The sequence below is a fragment of the Anthonomus grandis genome, chromosome 9, assembly GCF_022605725.1.
Source record: "Anthonomus grandis grandis chromosome 9, icAntGran1.3, whole genome shotgun sequence".
NCBI classification, from domain to species: Eukaryota; Metazoa; Arthropoda; class Insecta; order Coleoptera; family Curculionidae; genus Anthonomus; species Anthonomus grandis.
Window position 1 is genome coordinate 25,456,684 of NC_065554.1, and position 18,248 is coordinate 25,474,931.

Consider the following 18,248-nt stretch of genomic DNA (forward strand, 5'->3'; position numbering starts at 1 on the left):
ATTAAAGACGTTTATTTCAGCTGAAAGCTTCCATTTCGTCGCATCATGGTCAAATAAAAGTGAAACTATGGTCCCCATACATCGACGGTCTGGATGGAGGCACTAAGCTATTCCCAAAATTCCCAAGAAGGCAAAAGCAAAGGATGACAAGAGCAAGCGTTTTCTGGATCAAGTGATGCAGCCAAACGGACCTTATCTACCTATAAAACGAAGATATATTTTCGACTCCGATGGTTAATCACAGTCAGGAAAATAGTTAAGAATTGAGACAATTTCTTTAGAATATTAGTTTCCTCATCAAACCTCATTGAGAATTCACTGTATTTACTATTTTCAGTGAAGACTGCACCGCACTTGTCGATTGTATTGACCAGAAGATGAAGAGATTTATGAACCGTTGAACATCATTTAAGCTCCAGTAACATCAAACGTCAAAAAAATCAAGATCATACTAAGAAGAAGAAATATACGGAGCTATTTTACCAAAGGAACTGCAGAAGAATGAGTTAAATAAGATTAAAATTATCAGAAGATTTAGGAGCAAAAGAGTGCTCTATTTTTAACTTATGAACCAGGAATATCCTCATAATGATCTACAGCCATAGAACACCCTTTTGACAACGACACTGATTTTTGCAATCCTCATTCCGACCTTTACAAACGAGAGAGATCATGATCATAGGAAAGGGAACTCGGTGTCTCTCATGACTTACTGAAAGAACTCGATGATTTGTAGAGTCTGCAAAAGTAGAGAGTGAGTAGAGTCTTGGGCTAGTGGTGTTTTTGCCTCGCAATGATTTTACTTGACAACAACCGCTCTTTGCAGATGATACTACCATAACTAACAAGCATGCCGATTTAAAGAATGTTAAATTTAAGTCTGGGGAGGCACATGAGAGGGCTTAGTTCTATTTACAGTTTTACTCTTCGATAACTTCCTTATGAATATGAAATTATACTTTTTTAAGCCTTTAAGGTCTTTAGAGACAAGAGGGCATATTTCACGTGCATTATAAGGGTTTTTAATGCATTTCACTCTTCCACTTAAATTGCCTTAATATTCGTGATATGTTAGAGCTTTGGTAGTTCGTTTATTTAGGTCTAAAAATGATCCATTTTGAGACTGAGACTTGGAGTTTTCATTTCTTTCTCTAGTTACGTAGGTCTCTTTGAGATAATGGACGAGTTCTTTCAATTTAATTTTGTGAAGCTTTCCTCAGCAGTTTTTCGTGAAAATTACGAAAATGGCTAATGGTTTGCCTGAATAAATGTGAAGTGGTGCTGATAACTCGATGTGTCTTAAAATGAACAAAATCGATGTGTCTTAAAATGTCCTGGAAGTCTTCGAAATATATGCGTTTAAAATTACGAGCCTCTAGTTTTATTATTACGAACCCCTACATATTTCTGAACGAGAATATATGACGCACTGGTTTAAAATCACGCAATTCAAAAAATGATTATTGGGGATAGCGGTCAAATAAGCAGCAACGTTCTCATACGCTAAAGTAGTTTTAGGATCTTATTCCAGGCATTTGATTCAATAATAAAAAAATTATATGACCCAAGTTAAAGTTGAGCGTTAAAGCCTCTGGCAATTATTGCAAGTATAACCTTCAAATATTCATTGACATAGTAGAGAACAGTTGCAGAAAGCTGTAATATCAAATATTCAGAATGCTATTGAGATAAGAATATATTGAAGTGCTGCATGCAATCCAACGTGACCAAATAAAGTAGAAATCACTTGACCAGGATCTAGTCTTGGCATTAATGTTAATAGAACCTGGAATCAATATTTAAGTTAAGAAAGTTTGAATCTCATCGCATTTTCGTCCATAAAACTGATTCAATGATTGAAGATTAGCAATGATGGAATCAAACTGTTTCAATAAATCAAGATCAAGTAAACCAGATGATCATATAAATTAATTATTTACCTTACATGAAAAAGTTTGACTCAACTGCCTAAAAAAACAGAAGAATTCAACTGCCTGAAATAATTGATTTTCAATGTCTTCTTATTGCAGGTCCTGGAGCCAAATGGTTTTTGGTCTGATTTTAGCGATTTTGAAATTGACTGATTTTATTAATATTATACATACTATAAATTTACAGATATTGGACTTATTTTTATGGAAGTTCATTCTCAAACAGACCCTGCTGAATTTATTCTTTTTGTGCAGTACAATGTTAATTTTTTCCAATCCAAGCCGTACTTCAGCTATTTTTGTTCTTGCGTACCCCTAGTTATTATCAAAGTCTCATATTGTGGCGCCCAACAAAATCCTAGCAGCTAAGTGATATACTCATTTTATGATTTTGTGGTTAATTCCAGACTGGATTTATTTCATTTACGCATAAAAATACAAAATTGTTTGTAATTTCCAATTCCATGGCCTTTTTTATACAGATGCTCCATGAATTATCTTCTCTTATTTTAAGTACTCGAAGCTTAAATTCCCAGAGAATTGATTTTTAATTATTGTCATTGTAGGCAATCAATTTATTGACTTTTTCAAATGAAGCATTGAAATCGAATTGTATCAATTGCACGCCAAAAAATTTTCATTAAATTTGGTCACCAAAAGATAAATTTAGACAGCCATAATTTGCTAAAACGCCTTAACTCAACAACTTGCTAATCCGCAACCTTTTCTATTAATATTTATAATAATTGATTGACAACCCAAAACGTCTGGCATACATATAAGTTCATAATAAGTATTCGAATCCAGACATTTCAATCAAATTGAAAAGCACCTCCATTGAAAGTGCGCCCGTAGAACTCATAACTATATATTTGAAAGTTATCCGGAAATCTTATTTTGACAACTATTACTACGTGTATTTAATTTGAATGGAGCCAGGGATTGGGGCAACCATTAGATTTCGGATCGATCAGTTTTCGAATTATATAAACGGAAACACAATGCCGAAACGCTTCGGCTTATTGTTGATAGCGGCAATAAGGTTAGGCTTGCACGGGTTACTGCAAGGCTTCGATTGTAATGCCTAATAAGCTAGAATAATTAATTTAATAAATCCCTTGTATAGTTGGGGGATTTATTAGACCTGGATTAGTACGTTGTAGCTTAATTGGTATTAAAATTTCGCATGTAATCAGGGACCCGATATTCTGGTTATCGCCTCTATTGGAAAATATTTCATATTTTTTTGTCACTTGTTATATAGGGTTCCAAATTCGAGGGATTGAAATATGCTTGACATTGTCAAAGGCTTTACGGAAACCTAAATGAAAACAAATGGATTTTTCAGCAAAAAGGTAATTAGGGAGGAGATTAATACAAGGAAGTGGTCCTGACAGAGCTAAAATTTTCTGGCTGATCTGGAATGAGTAAATATTTCTATTATGAACATGTTTATGTGCCATAATATGTGCTGAAAATTAAACCTTGATTGAGGGTTATTCATTCCTAACATAATATTGTACCAAAAAGAATAACTTTTAGTACATATTGCAGACTCAGAACTTCAGAAAATGTAGAAAAAACTGACTAACATTAAAGAGTATTTACATGTCTGCAAAGAAGTCAAGATCATCACTCCTGATTCTTGTATGGTAGGCATTTTGTTTACAATTTAGACCCATCATTACGTCATGGCATTTCAGTGCTATTGTGCACATAAAGAGCTAGTGCTATTGTGCACATAAATTCAATATTCAAACAGTCAAAGTAAGAGCTCACGGTGAATGCCTTTGCCCGGACTTTTAATTTTGTTGGGCGCCAAAATATGTGATTTTGGTGATAACTAGGGGTACGTAAAAAAAAGACTGCTAAAGAACTGCCTGGACAGCTAGTAAAATTCTTTTGTGAACTACTGCGAGTATTTATTATAAGCACCTACAAATGTAGTGAATTTAAGGTGGTTCAGGCCGTATTGGAGCATTGCACGCACTGTGGCAGTCTAAAATTTACGAATTTTTAGCAAAAATGGACCATATAAGATGCAATTATTAATATGGTATATAAGGTGATCGACGCTCACCTTTTTTAGATATAAATTCTAATGCAAGTGGCGTTGATAAAATTTGCGTAAGTATTTTACTCCCTTTATCGTTAAGTATATTACTCATATCACTAATTGTTGTCTGGAAATTAATTATTTTACTAATCAATGGCAAACATCTATTGGCAAACCCATTTTGAAGGTCACTAGAACCACTGATTTAAATGAACTTCGTCTGATTAGTATACTTTTAGGTCAAACATTTTTGAAAGAGTTATTTACGATCAGTTATATGCTTACTGTATCTCTATTAATAGTAATAGTAATTTATTAGAGATTTTCCGCGTATCTGACAGACACATACCTCGTTGGTAGTTCTGGATTTCTGTAGGGCATTTGATACAATATTGTGCAACTCTCTTGTTTTGTCTAATTTTAATTACTGTGAATGTGTATATTGTTTTAATTTGGATTCAAATAGTAAATATCGCATTCAAAAAGTGCAAATCTTATATTTGTGATGCGTAAATCCGATCATATTTGGCCCCTGTATGACGTAATTCGTTGATTGAAAATGTATTATAGGAGGCCTCTTCAATTTAGTGTATTTTGCCTTAAAATGCGTTGAATACTTTTAATGACGTTCACAGTATTAACGTTAGGTTTCCTTATAGACTTACAGTGCCTCAACATCAAAGTACCATGTTTCAGCATTTTAGTCATAATTTTGTTCTTAATTTTAATAATATTCAATCACAAAAGAAGGTTTTAAAAGTTAATTTTTTTTTTATTGACAAAGAAGCCTACCTAGCGTACCTTTTTCTGTTCTCTATCTTACTTGTTTTTGTTCATATAGATTTCGTTCCTTTTCCTTTCAGCAAGTATTCCTAAGAGCTTTTTTAATTTTTTTGTGTAGGTATAGGAACATTATACTACTATCATATTTACTTTTATGTCCCTTTTAATCATGTTTTGTATGTATTTATATATGTACTATTATTGTAAGACCTTTATATTAGCTGTCATTATTATTATTATATCGAAAATGTTTATCTATACCGCTCCACGCCTTCAGGTACTATTACCAAAGGTGATTGATTGCTTTGCCCACCATCAAGACCGATTTTGATTTTGTTGGGCGCCAAAATATATGATTTCTATAATAACTAGGGGTATGCAAGAAAAAAACAGCTGAAGAACTCCCTGTACTGTTAACAAAATTCTTTTTTAAACTACAGAGAGTAATTATGTTGAGCACCTGCAACTATAGTTGTAGTTTAAGCTTCGAATATCTCCGCGACATCATTCAAGCGTTGCCTTTTATTGCGATAACGTCAATGTTATAAAATTCGTTTAAAATGTTCTCCGTCTAAACGAACCGTACGCCGTAGGAAAACTAAAGGGCTTACAAAACTAATTTATGGATCGTTAGTCGCCTTTCGGTTTATACCCAATTTGGCTTCGCGAGTGTAACTAGACTCATTACGGGCTTTAAATAATATCCGGGGCCCGTGGTGGCGGAGCGATATCCCATGCTCGCTGTGCCGCACCCGCTGAAATAAGAACAAGATATTGCTCTAATTAGGTTTTTGTATCTCTTCCAAATTGCTTGGAGAGACCGTTTTCGCGGAATCACGTAATCTCCGGCTATAAAGGCGACTACTGCGAGTATATGGGCAACTTTGCTTGCGAAGAACTTCTTTCTTTTTCAGTTTTGGAAATTTTGATGCCCGTTGATTTGTTGAAACGAATTATATAGGGCCAACAGAAAGGGTTGATAAATTATATCCAAGCCACTGCCGAGATAATTATTATAAGAGCAAACAGACAACCTCTCAAGTCACCGGATCGTCTTGTTTACCTTCGTTCCAGCAAACGACTGGACTAAAGCCCCCATCGTCTCACACACGTCAGGTTATATATTCTTGAAAGGATTTCCCAGGTCGCCACTGATTGCGCCCATTACGAAGTTGCATCTCCGCTTTCGCTTGTTTATATCGCGTCCCGAAAGGTGTCCCGTTTTCCTGCACCGGGTCCTTAATTTAAATTAGGCGACACAAGCGGCTCCAGGAAAAGGAGCAGGAGAAGGAGTGAGAAGAGATCCCGTATCTCTCCCGGTGCTGTCTCGCGGTGAGCGGCACGCGAAAATTTATGCTGATAAGAAGGTGTTCCTTACGACGAGCTCTTATTTATACATTGTGGAATTTGCGGCTGAAAGTTTCCGTCTGTAATGTCCTTGGCCCTTGACATTATTAAAAAAAAAAAAACTCAATAGATGGCAATGCTGATATTTGTAACGTCATTAATGGATCCATGACTTGTTTCACAGATAACAGAACCACCTTCTTAATTGATTTAGCATCTTTGCCCACCATCAACCTACTTTTGATTTTGTTGGGCGCCAAAATGTCACTTTGTCAGGAAAAACTAGGAGTACGCAAGAAGAAAAAGAGCTGAGGAAGTCAGTGTAAAATGTAAGAATTTTTTGTAATAAAAATGGTACGCCAGATCTTGATTGGAAAGTCCAATTGGCGCTAAAACTCAACTAAACCATTGAAACATTTTATCCTCTATTTATGTTCATCGTTTAATATACGCGCGGATCCTTCAGACTCTTCTTTATAGCATGTTGGCCTCATAACAATAAACCACATGAAGCACTACATCCATTTCAGCCCGATATAATCTCGTTGGACCATATTAAATAAATTGCCTATAATAATTACAATAGAGTACATTATAATGATGGCCCTCGATACAACGACGAGCACACACACACATGAATATATGATTATTTCAATATTTTCGCTAATAAAATCCAATTTTCGCGAGCAAAAAGGGGTGAGCGCCCCGCGCGGGGGTGAGGGATGATAAGGGGCGAAGGGGGCAGTGTATTAAAAATGAATTTAGCGCTGTTTGTGCTCCCGCCCTATAATCCGATTTGCAATTTGAGGCTATCTGTTTCGGGAGATAAATATTGGACGTTCGAATTGATGCTAATCGTTATTTAGGTTTGTTTGGATGTGGGTGCATCGGGTTTGGTGCATTTGATGGAAAATTAATTAAGGCAAGTCATATAAGGGCTGTTTATCAAAGGGGTCTTAACCAAGTTGAGGATCAGTAGGTGAATGTGCTTCAGTAGAGCCAGTTTAAAAGTGTTTTTAGTTTTTTGGGCTGCAACCTTGAGTGTATTTTGCTAATAAGAAGTACAATTACAGATACACTTTTCTCAATATTAGCTGTTCCTGCAACGTCAGCTTCTTCCCCTTGAAATTATATTATTATCAACTCAGACTATTCACAAACGTTTAGAGCCACTCTACAGGGTGATTCAAATTTGACTCTCAACATGGAGACCTCGGAATCTATAAGAGATACAAGGATAGTTAAATTGGGACAAAGTTGAGAATTTTCGAGCTTTAGGCAATTAAAAAAAATTAAAAATTCCGAATGGTTCCGAAGATTAATTAAAAAATCGATTTTATTTTTTTCTGAGTTTATTTCTTATCAGATTTTGAAATAATTTGCACACTTGCGTTGCCATTTTTTTTTGTGTTTTTAAATTTTTAGTACGATATTTCGTATTTTGCCAACTATTATCAACTTTGTTTTTTCTTACAGGCGCTATGTTTGGGTTTTGCATTTTTAAAATCTTTGCAAAATTTCCTTTGTAATATTTTTAATTTTCAAAAATCTGAATTTTTGAAAAAAACCAAATTTGTCTCAATAGGCTGTGTATAAATTGACAAGACAGACAATATTAAAACTGTCAATAAATATGACACGTTAGACAGAAATACTTCAGAATACTTCAGAGTTACACCCTTATTATTTGAAGTTATTCTCAATTTTATTTTACAAAATTACGTTAGATACTTGGAAGACAAAAAATTAAGCAAAAATCCTGGAAATTCAAAAAAAATTATTGAAATACCTGGAAGGCGTAAAAATTTCCGTAAATGTCTGAAATAATATATAAAATTAATGCAGTTTTCTGGAAAACCTACATAATTACGTTAAATGTCCAAAAGTCATAAAAAGTCAGTCCATAAAAATCAAAAACATGCTAATTTCCCAAATTAAAAAAAAAAATCCTAAAAACGCAATAGCAATTAATTAAATAAGAACATTATATATTGCAAATACCTGCAAGACATGGAAAAATTACCTCACAATCTTGGAATAAAACTAAATTTTATTTCAAATGCCTGGAATAACATAAAAAAACTTAATAAGTCTGGAAACTGTTAAGACTTATTTCAAAAATTCTGAAATTAAAAATTAAATACCAACACTTATTTTAAAACATTAAATTTAAAAGAAAAGTGATTTGAAATACCTGGAAGACGTGAAAAATTATTCCATTTTTATTCCAGGACTTTGGACTTGGACTTTGGAATGCCAGGACAAGATTTTAATCCAAATGCCTGCAATATCATGAAAATACTTAAAAAAATCTGGAAAATGTTAAAAGGTTCTGAAATTAAAAATTTAAAACAAAAATTATTTTAAGACATTAAAATTAAAAGATAAATTATTTTAAATACTTGGAAGGCGTGGAAAATTACCGTAAGGCCTAGGAATAATTATTTTATTCCTTGTAAAAATGTACGAAAAATCTGGAAAAACTCAATTTTTTTTTTTTAATTTTAACATTTTTGGAATTAAAAATTGGAAACAAAAACTTAAAAATTCAAAGAAAAAATATTTAAAATACTTGAAACACGTAGAAAATGATTCTGAAGTCCAGGAATAAAACAAGATTATTTCAAATGCCTGGAATATTATAAGAATGCTTGGCAAATCCAGAAAATTTTAAAACTTCCAAAAATTCTGAAATTAAACATTGAAAACAAAAATTATTTTAGGACATTAAGAGATAAATTATTTAAATTTATACTTGGAAGGCATGGAAAGTCACCATAAGGCCTAGGAATAAATATATATTTTATTCCAAATATGCCTGGAATATTGTAAAAATGTTCGAAACATCTGGAAAATTTCACTTTTTTTTTTAAAGTTAACATTTTTGGAATTAAAAATTGGAAGCTAAAACTTATCCTAAAACCTAAAAATTCAAAGAAAAATTATTTAAAATATTTGAAACACGTGGAAAATGACCCTAAAGTCAAGGAATAAAACAGGATTTTATTTCAAATGCCTGGAAGAATATAAGAAAGTTCGGAAAATCCAGAAAATGTTAAAACGTCCAAAAATTCTGAAATTAAAAATTGAAAACAAAAGTTATTTTAGGACATTAAAATTAACCGATAAATTATTTAAATTTATACTTGGAAGGCATGGAAAATCACCATATAATTTTATTCCAAATATGCCTGGAATATTGTAAAAATGTTCGAAAAATCTGGAAAATTTCATTATTTTTTTTTTTTAATTTTAACATTTTTGGAATTAAATATTGAAAACAAAAACTTATCCTAAAACTTAAAAATTCAAAGAACAATTATTTAAAATATTTGAAACACGTGGAAAATGACCCTAAAGTCCAGGAATAAAACAGGATTTTATTTCAAATGCCTGGAATAATATATGAATGCTCGGAAAATCCAGAAAATGTTAAAACGTCCAAAAAATTCTGAAATTATAAATTGAAAACAAAAATTATTGTAGGAAATTAAAATTAAAAGATAAATTATTTAAATTTATACTTGGAAGGCATGGAAAATAACCATATAATTTTATTCCAAATATGCCTGGAATATTGTAAAAATGTTGGAAAAATCTGGAAAATTTCAATTTTTGTTTTAAAGTTTACATTTTTAGAATTAAAAATTGGAAACAAAAACCTAAAAATTCAAAGAAAAATTATTTAAAATACTTGATACACGTGGAAAATGACCCTGAAGTCCAGGAATAAAATAAGATTTTATTCCAAATGCCTGGAATAATATAAAAATGCTCGAAAAATCCAAAAAATGTTAAAACTTTCAAAAATTCTGAAATTAAAAATTGAAAACAAAAATTATTTTAGGACATTAAAATTAAAAGATAAATTATTTAAATTTATACTTGGAAGGCATGGAAAATCACCATAAGGCCTAGGACATAAAAATTCAAAGAAAAATTATTTCAAATAATTGAAGCACGTGGAAAATGATCCTAAGTTCCAGGAATAAAACAACATTTTATTTGAAATGCCTGGAATATTATAAGAATGCTCGGAAAATCCAGAAAATTTAAAAACTTCCAAAAATTCTGAAATTAAACATTGAAAACAAAAATTATTTTAGGACATTAAAATTAACAGATAAATTATTTAAATTTATACTTGGAAGGCATGGAAAATCACCATATAATTTTATTTCAAATATGCCTGGAATATTGTAAAAATGTTCGAAAAATCTGGAAAATTTCCTTTTTTTTTAAAGTTAACATTTTTGGAATTAAATATTGGAAACCAAAACTTATCCTAAAACATAAAAATTCAAAGAAAAATTATTTAAAATACTTGAAACACGTGGAGATGACCCTGAAGTCCAGGAATAAATCAATATTTTATTTCAAATGCCTGGAATAATATAAGAATGCTCGGAAAATCCAGAAAATTTAAACACTTCAAAAAATTCTGAAATTAAAAATTGAAAACAAAAATTAGTTTAGGACATTAAAATAAAAAGATAAATTATGTAAATTTATACTTGGAATGCATGGAAAATCACCATAAGGCCTATAGGAATAAATATATATTTTATTCCAAATATACCTGGAATAATGTTAAAATGTTGGAAAAATCTGGAAAATTTCAATTTTTGTTTTAAAGTTTACATTTTTAGAATTACAAATTGAAAACAAAAACTTATCCTAAAACCTAAAAATTGAAAGAAAAATTATTTAAAATATTTGAAACACGTGGAAAATGACCCCGAAGTCCAGGAATAAAATAAGATTTTATTTTAAATGCCTGGAATAATATAATAGGACTCGGAAAATCCTGAAATTGTTAAAATTTATTTAAAAAATTTAAAAATTTGAACTTCAAAAATTTTAAAGAAAAACCTATTTTAAAACATTAAAATGAAAAGATCAATTTTTTCAAATAATACTAAGGATTAGGTTAGCTCCAAATGCGATTATTATTTCATTATTTCTGTTTTAATCATATCTTATATTTTAATCATATCTTGCTTTTCTTAATTCGTAAAAGCCATAATTGCTTAAATTATTAGTAAAGTACCTGCCAGTTTGTACTAGAATGCTAACAAAACAAACAAATATTTAAAACAAGTGACATTTATGACAGTTTATATACTGTCTTGTCAGTTTATCACAGCCAACTGTGGCAAATTGAATTTTTTCAAAAATTCGACTTTTTACAAAAAGTAAATTTTAACTTGTGATACATCGTTAAAAAGGTAACTTTGCACAGATTTTAAAAATCTAAAAATCCAATATAGCGCCCATAAGAAAAAAGAGAGTTGTTAATGGTTGGTAAAAGACGAAACGTCGTATTACAAAATATAAAAACGCCATCATGTAGCAATGCAAAAGTGCAAATTATTTTAAAATCAGATAAGAAATAAGCTCAGAAGAAAATAAAATCATTTTTTTTTAAATTCAAAATATTCAAAAATTCTCAACGTTGTCTCAAGTTAACTATCTTCATATCTTTTATAGATTCCAAGATCTCTGTATAACCCAATCAGTGTTTCATCTCTGTCTCTCCTGTTTCTAGACCAGGTCTTCATATTAATTACTTCAATTTATGAGGCAAAGACAAAGTGAGTTTTTCCTTTGCATTTCAGCCTAATCCAAATGCCTGGCATATATTATAAATTCACTTTCCTCCCACAATTAGGATTCAGGCAACATTGAAGACTTCAGAAGAGTTCAGAGCCATTCTCTAGTAAATACCAATGAGTCTCAAGCATGAAATTTATGAAAAAATTTAACTCCTGCATTACAGTAAACACTGCTTCAGAGCAATTTTATCAAAACTTCTAGACGAGGTTGAAGCAATAATATATTCTTGGAAGTTTTGATTAAAATGAACTGGGTTACTCTGGAATACCAACATAATTTCAGGCATTCAAATATAAATTTCCGAATATCTGGAATAAGCTCTCGATGACTTATTTATTTATGTCTAGAGACAAAGCCTCTTCAATAGTAACAATTTAGAAAAAGTATTTATGTTGGAAGATTCCAGGTTAGCCAAAGTACCTCCAGCATTGCAAAATATAAATAAATAAGGCTGCTTTAGGCAGCTAGGTTTCGATATTTTGGAATTATCTAGTATATCCTAAATAATTCTAGATACAAGTTAAAATTAGGGTGATCATTTCTGCATATGACAGACATCAGTTAGACCTTGCGATATTGTACTTTACTGCTACTTAAGTTATAGGTGGCTCCTTTGATAGGCAAAAAATGTAGATACTAGAAGTAATCTTTTATATCTTCCAGTCAGTTAAGATAATTCCCCACGCTTATATGGGACAATCAAGAACTACTCCAAAGGCCTGGAATTTATGGCAAATTAATTCAATTACCTGAAAAACTCCTTTTTAATTTAGGCAGACATTCCGAATAATTTTTATTTAATTTTAACAATAAAATACTCCAATTGCCTAGGCGAAAATAAAAATGATTCCAAATCCTGATGCCTGAGATGCCTTAACGAATTTATCTAAAAAACGTTTAAAAATTGATAAAAATAACGCAAAAAACTGGAATTTTATCAATAATGTAATAGCTCCAAAATATTACAATTTCAAACATTACTAATTAAATTTAATTCAAAATATCAATCATATATGAAATAAATGATATCGTAACTATTAATCATAATTGAATGTTCATTTTTCAATTTCTTCTTAACAACACGTGGAAACCAAACACAAATCCATGCAAATATTAGCAAATTTCAAATATAAAATAACGCCATGTTCGGTTATTACATTACATGGTAATGGATGTTTTTATTCGATTAATAAAAACATTTTATCAGCATGTAAAATTTACATTTATATTTATTTATTGCATTAAGGTGTGCGCTTTTCAAATGGTCACTAAAGCGCTTTAAAAATTAATTTAAAAAAATGGAAAAGTTGCTCGGAAATCAAATAAACCATTCTTAGTAGTACCATATATAAGGATTTTATTACTAGATCAATTTCATTATAGTGGACCTTTTTGTTGCTTATATAACCTACTGGTCTTATTTACCTCTCCTCAAAGGTGCTTTAGATAGTGATACATTATATATTTAAATAAAGAACATTAGTCTTCTTGCTTGGGCTTGTTTTTCCTATCTAGATACGCCATGAGGTACTCAATACATAAGAGTGATGCCATCTTTGTTTTTTACTAATTGTTAACACCATAAGCACAGGGTTATAACCCATCTTGTCCTTTTTTTTTTGAAGCGAGTGTCTTCCTAGAAACGGCATCGTTAACAATATAAAAGAACCGGAAAAAAGATGCCAAAAAGGCGGATTGAAGAATGGGACCGGTTGGTTACCTATATAGTTAGTTTCGCGAGTTGATCGAAGACCAGTTTTTCGAGGTTCGCATTATCCGAAAGAAGAAACGCGAGTATGTGTGAGGGTCCTTTGTTGGCCCCTTAAAACTTCTGGTTTTCAGATTAGTACTGGCTGGGTTTATTTGGAATAAATCACTTGTGGCATGTGTGGTTGGTATGGGAACAGGAGTGGCGTTTTTGCAAAATTTGGTCCTTCGAACCCGAAAGTTGTCGCTCTGGGGTAAATTATTGTTTGATGGATTCTTGGGGTGGTTTGGTTTTAGTCGAGGGGTTGTTATCTTTTTTTATTGGAGTGTTGACTTGTGTCTACATTGATTCTACAAAATTTGGTTCAAAGTCGAAGTCTCCTAGTTTCTCTTTGAAAAAATTGTCAATATAATCAACAATGAACGTGGAAAAGAGGTCTATCGACAAGACATATGAAATATTGAATAACCTTTTTTATTATTAATGTTTAATTAGTAATTCAATTTTTTAGCCTTTTAGCTATTTAAATTCCACCTAACTCTAATTTTTTATAAATTTTCAAATAAGCATTTAGATAAAGTGGATTTATGGGCATTACTATAATACCAATTCAACGTGAGTCAATTTTTAATGAAATTTTAATCATGATTTTAATTTTTTTGGATTCTCTTGCTATACAAACATGCACTTGATTTAAATTAATGGACTTTTAAACCTAAATTGTAATTTCGTTGCAATTCTCTATGAAAAAATTTCACGATAAAAATTACCAGTTAATTTGCATTCAATTTTTGTTCAATTAGCTTAAAAAGTTCCCCAGCAAGATGCAATATTGCCATATAAATTCAACTTGATTTAAAATTTACGAATTTCTGTAAAACTATGCAATATGAAAAACAATATATTTTACAATCACATCGAATTAACTTGCACTTTTCTCTATTATTACTATATAAATTAGACTTCATTTAACGAATTATCAAACATAACCTATAATTTTCTTGCAAGGAGGTTCTCTTAATAAAAAGAAAATTATCGATTAATCTATGGCCTTCTCTATTTAATTGTAAAGAAGTTCCTATGCAATAAGTCATAAATTCGACTTGATTTATTCTTTTTATAAATTTTCATGAAAAAAATCATGCATCTCACAACTTACTTGTGATCTTGTCTTATAAATTCGACTTGACTTAATTCTTTTATGAACTTTTAAAAATATATATTTTTTTAAACCATTCTTCTATGAAAAAAATCGTACATCTCACAACGACCAATTTACTGACGATCTTGCCCTATAAGTTCGACTTGATTTAATTTTTTTATGATCCTTCAAACGTAAATTCTAGTTATTTTGAAACCCTTCCACTATGAAAACAAATCGTATATTTCATAACGACCAATTTTCTTGCGATCTTGCTCTGTAAATTCGACTTGATTTAAATTTTTTATGATTTTTCAAACGTAAATTTTAATTTCTTTTGACACCTCATATAAAAAAAAAAACATATAACGCACACCGACCAATTTACTTGCGGTCTTGCCATATAAATTCGACTTGATTTAATGAACATTAGGTGTATTTTTCTTAGGACGATCTCTTAGCGAAAAAAAAATATTTTTAAAAGACACATTATCAATTAATCTACGGCTTTCTTTGAAATAAAAAAAGTTCCTTTACAATGCGTCTGATTGTCATAAATTCGACTTGACTCAATTTTTTTATTAATTTTAAAACATAAATTATAATTTCATAAAACTTCTTGCCCTGGAAACATCAATTTTACATTAGAAATGACCAGTTAATCATCAGTCTTCTCTATTTGAGTTATAAAATTTCTTCTGCTAGATACGATATTGCCATATAAATTTGACTTGATTTAAAATTTACGAATTTCTGTAAATTTCTGTTGTTTTTTGAAAAACAATATATTTTACAATCACATCGAATTAACTTGCACTTTTCTCTATTATTACTATATAAATTAGACTTTATTTAACGAATTATCAAACATAACCTAATTTTCTTGCAAGGAGGTTCTCTTAATAAAAAGAAAATTATCGATTAATTTATGGCCTTCTTTATTTAATTGTAAAGAAGTTCCTATGCAATAAGTCATAAATTCGACTTGATTTATTCTTTTTATAAATTTTCTTGAAAATTTTTCACATGAAAAAATCATGCATCTGACAACTTACTTGTGATAGTGTCTTATAAATTCGACTTGACTTAATTTAATGAACTTTCAAACATAATTTTTTTGTTTTATGAAAAAAATCGTACATCTCACAACGACCCATTTATTGACGATCTTGCCCTATAAATTCGACTTGATTTAATTTTTTTATGATTTTTCAAACGTAAATTCTAATTATTTTGAAACCCTTCCATTATGAAAACAAATTGCATATTTCATAACGACCAATTTTCTTGCGATCTTGCTCTGTAAATTCGACTTGATTTAAATTTTTTATGATTTTTCAAACGTAAATTTTAATTTCTTTTGACACCTTCTCATATAAAAAAAAAACATATAACGCACACCGACCAATTTACTTGCGGTCTTGCCATATAAATTCGACTTGATTTAATGAACATTAGGTGTATTTTTCTTAGGAGGATCTCTTAGCGAAAAAAAAATATTTTTAAAAGACACATTATCAATTAATCTACGGCTTTCTTTGAAATAAAAAAAAGTTCCTTTACAATGCGTCTGATTGTCATAAATTCGACTTGACTCAATTTTTTTATTAATTTCAAAACATAAATTATGATTTTCGTAAACTTCTTGACATGCAAAAATCAATTTCACAATAGAAATGACCAGTTAATCTTCAGTCTTTTCTATTTAATTTATAAAATTTCTTCTACTAGATACAATATTGCCATATAAATTTGACTTGATTTAAAAATTATTAAATTCTGTGAGACTTATTTTCATTTTTTATAAAAGAAAAATATATGTCAAACTATGACAAATTAACTTAAAGTATTCTCTATTATTGCTTTGTAAATTCGACTTGATTTAATTTCAATTTGAATTTTTCTGTGTATATGCACTATGTATCATTTATTGAATCAATCAATGAACAATTTAAAACCCATGTACTATGATGATTCATTTCAATCATGATATACATATGTAAATACAGGGTACTACAGAATAAGATGCTGACACTTAAGGGTGTTAGTCTTTAGGTGATTTAAAGATGAACAGTTAAACCCCTTGACTTTTGAGCTACAGGGTGTTAAAATATTAAGAAAAAAATCGTTCCTTCATCATAACTTTATTAACTTCCTAGATATATTTATGAAATTTAGCACACGCCCTTTCAGTATCAAGAGCCATTTTTTGATGTACATACATGAAAGAAGACTAAATATTTTTTTTAAATATTATGTACGTCACTGGTTTTCCGTAAAATTAATCAATCCTCATTCATTTTAGCCCAAATTTTACGCACAAACAATACAAGACTTGTATAAAGTGAGCACTTTACGCAGGGCAGTAGAAATTTTTTTTTGTACTTTTCACTTAACCCCTGTAGAGGGGAATCTCAATATATGGGAAAAGGCCCTGTAATTACCTTACATTGAAACACACACGACATTGGTCACAAAAAGGATGTTTATTACTATTATTTATTTACAATTGGGGTTTAAAGCCAATTATCCCTCTCTATTTGTCCTTCGAGAGGTGGACCATCCCCAAAAAAGTTAACACTGAGACTGAAGAAATTGTTTATATACAATGACATACCTCATAGAGACGCCATCTTGGTTATTTTATTTATTAATCTAGAGTGCCTAGGTCTGTAATTTTTTATGACGCCATGATTTCGATTGAAATAGTCGATTTTAATTAAATCCGATTCATTCATTTAAAACATTATTTAATAAGTTTAATTAGGATACAAATTATAAAAATTAGAAGAAAAAAAAAACCAAAACAAACAATAACCATGGCAACCGAGCCGCCTCTGGCCAATCAGCCTGCGCGTCAAATCACACACGACATGCGTCACAAAAATCATGTTTATTATTATTATGTATTTACTAATGGGGTTTAAAGCCCACCATCCCTCTACCTGCCCTTCAAAGGTCATACACCCCTAAATAAATCCACCCCCGAGGCATTTAGCCAGCGGAATCGTATCGAACGGGAGGCCATAATATTATCGTACGTTCTTCATCGGACCTAACCTAGAATCGGCCGAAAGTGCATGTATGTTTTCACTTACCGGAATGGATGCGTGGGCGGTTGGGGCTCACTGGCACTGGCACTTCGTTATGGAAAAACTGATTTTTCGCACTGTACGGGTCGCGGGGCGCGTAAACAACCAAAAATTCACGAAAAAAACGAAAGCTTACTAAGCAAGCGAGCGTCGCATCGTCGATGAAAGCACAAGCAGCTGATGACGTTTCGATTAGTTCGGGTGATTCCCGCGCGGGGGTGCACGGTGGCGCGAGCTTTTATTCGCGGGTAGGAATGGGCTCGTCGATCGATTTTTGTTCATTTAGTAATATGAATTTTGTATTGTTTATAGGAGCGTTAGCTACTATATGTTTATGGGCGTCACCTAGAGCCCGAAAATCCGTATTTTTTATAAATAAAGAGAAAATGTTTGTATGAAAGAAAAAGAAGCTGCATTATTTCTCTTTCAAATGCCGTGTAATCAAAATTTTTGTGAACCATACAGGGCGAGCAATAATTAACCGTTCTCATGAAGGTCCGACCCAAAATTAATATTTTTTCTAATAACTTCCTAGTGGCGCCGCCTGGACATTTTATATTTTCAGGTGTTAAAT

General features: G+C 31.1%; 1 protein-coding gene across 1 annotated transcript in view; it reads right to left on the reverse strand.

Annotated features, from left to right (window-relative positions):
* The window catches only part of LOC126740475 (muscleblind-like protein 2), a 529,138-nt gene extending 511,242 nt beyond the window's left edge, over nucleotides 1-17,896 (reverse strand). The window contains exon 1 of the mRNA XM_050446506.1: nucleotides 17,681-17,896. The gene's annotated coding sequence lies outside the window, so the exon portion shown is untranslated. The remainder of the gene's footprint in view (nucleotides 1-17,680) is intronic.
* Between the last annotated feature and the right edge of the window lie 352 nt (nucleotides 17,897-18,248).